Here is a 2,500-nt window from a genome sequence, read left to right as displayed (position 1 = left end):
GCGCGCAGCGCCGTCCTAAGTACTTGGTCGGGTTCGAGAGAGGCGCAATCGCCCGGAGTTAGGCGAGTAGACGCTTTAGGTGCGACCACCCGTGCTCCCAACTGAGCTTGCCGCTGCCGACAGAGGCCCGGGAGCGTGCTGTCGTGGCATTGCCGGCGGGAGACAACACGCGCCACCTACGGTGACCGGCAGCTCCAACGCCAGCGCCACAGAAGGACAAAAGCCCCACTTGGGTGCCGAAGTGAACTCTCCCAGCACAGCGCACGCGCCAACACGTCCGCACAGCTGCGATACAAACCACCTGCGAGAACCGCTGGGGCGACCGAGCAGCAGACGGCGTCGCGGCGCCGAGCGCCGGGCGGCGGCGCATCCTCAGCGCACACAGTCCTCAATCGGACCAGCACACTGCAGATGGCCACCGCGCTTCGCACCGGGCCCGCGAGGACCTACTTTGGCCGCAAGGCGCCGCGAGCAGGGGGCGCCGGCGCGCAGCTGCGCCGCCTGCCGCGTCCGTCGGCCGGCGCGCCTGCCACTGGCCGCCCCCACCAGCCGGCTGTAGCGCGTGCGCCCACGCACCGCGCTGCCAGCACGCCGGGCGGCCCCCCCTCACCGGCCGGGGACGGTCCCACCCAGCCACCGCCGCGTATCGCCTCACACCCAGATCCCCTTTCACGTTCGTGGGCATGGTGGGTCCCCTTTCACGTTCGTGGGCATGGTGGGTATCCATGAAACAACCGGTTAATAGCTCGACCGATCGTCGCCAACACTGATTCACCTCTAGCGAGAACAACCGCACCACAACGGGTTACCAGTTGTTCATTTGCGTAACGTCACCAGCAAACGTAGACGTCCATCGCCATTTGCAACGAGTATTGCATGCCTGTGTCAGGTGTCACAACACACTACGTCTGCCCACATAGACGCAACAACATGTGCACGCCTAGAGAACACGTGGAAGGTAGCCCCCGTACGTATGCGGTGTCCATTGCGCGAACGACTGTCAGCCGGCCTCTGCAGCATGTCGCAGATGTGGAACGCGGTGCAACATGCTATCACAGTGTGTGAGAAGAGACGACTACGTCCGAATACACGCTCCACTACATCAACAGACTGCTCATGCTGATCGCCATCCAGGGCGTCCGTTCCTCCCACACGTCTGAATGGCGTACCACACTGCAATCCAGCTCCTAAAGGGAGACGACACGTAGCTGCGTCCACAATATTTGGACTGTATGGTCCGCCGTTGCTAGGCGCAGTCGTCGTACGGTCACACATGTGCCACGATGTATCATTCAGTACATACGGACCAATGTGCAGCACAGTTTGTGGGTTTTGCGTACATCCGCGGACAGGTGACAGGCCGTACCACAACGTAGGCTGAGTACGTCGGCATGCGAAGGGCATTGAACATGCAAACTTCTCAACGACCAGCTTGCGAAGGCAGGGGGGAAGGGGGGGGGCATGTACGTCCTGCTGCTATCCACATTACAGTGTATAGCAGGAGCATGTGGAAAGTCAGCAACACTTGCAAGGTGTTTAACATGACGCGATACACAGGGGACCGGGCAGTGCGAATAGCGAACTATATTGCGAGGGTTGCGGTTAGGCAACACTACACTAATTTAACGAGTTGCATAACAATTACAGAGCAGGTTCAGCGACAACGTGCGTCAGGTTAAGGCGCAATATAGGTTAGGTTGAGGCGCAATATGGGTTACGTTAAGGCACAAATTAGGTTACGTTAAGGCACAAATTAGGTTACGTTAAGGCACAAATTGGGTTACGTTAAGGCACAAATTGGGTTACGTTAAGGCACAAATTGGGTTACGTTAAGGCACAACATGGGTTACGTTAAGGCACAACATGGGTTACGTTAAGGCACAACATGGGTTACGTTAAGGCACAACATGGGTTACGTTAAGGCACAACATGGGTTACGTTAAGGCACAACATGGGTTACGTTAAGGCACAACATGGGTTACGTTAAGGCACAACATGGGTTACGTTAAGGCACAACATGGGTTACGTTAAGGCACAACATGGGTTACGTTAAGGCACAACATGGGTTAGGTTAAGGCACAACATGGGTTAGGTTAAGGCACAACATGGGTTAGGTTAAGGCACAACATGGGTTAGGTTAAGGCACAACGTAAGTTAGGTTAAGGCACAACGTAAGTTAGGTTAAGGCACAACGTAAGTTAGGTTAAGGCACAACGTAGGTTAGGTTAAGGCACAACGTAGGTTAGGTTAAGGCACAACGTAGGTTAGGTTAAGGCACAACGTAGGTTAGGTTAAGGCACAACGTAGGTTAGGTTAAGGCACAACGTAGGTTAGGTTAAGGCACAACGTAGGTTAGGTTAAGGCACAACGTAGGTTAGGTTAAGGCACAACGTAGGTTAGGTTAAGGCACAACGTAGGTTAGGTTAAGGCACAACGTAGGTTAGGTTAAGGCACAACGTAGGTTAGGTTAAGGCACAACGTAGGTTAGGTTAAGGCACAA

This window comes from Schistocerca serialis, unplaced genomic scaffold (genome assembly GCF_023864345.2).
Source record: "Schistocerca serialis cubense isolate TAMUIC-IGC-003099 unplaced genomic scaffold, iqSchSeri2.2 HiC_scaffold_1246, whole genome shotgun sequence".
Taxonomy (NCBI): Eukaryota; Metazoa; Arthropoda; class Insecta; order Orthoptera; family Acrididae; genus Schistocerca; species Schistocerca serialis.
This window is presented reverse-complemented; position numbering follows the sequence as displayed.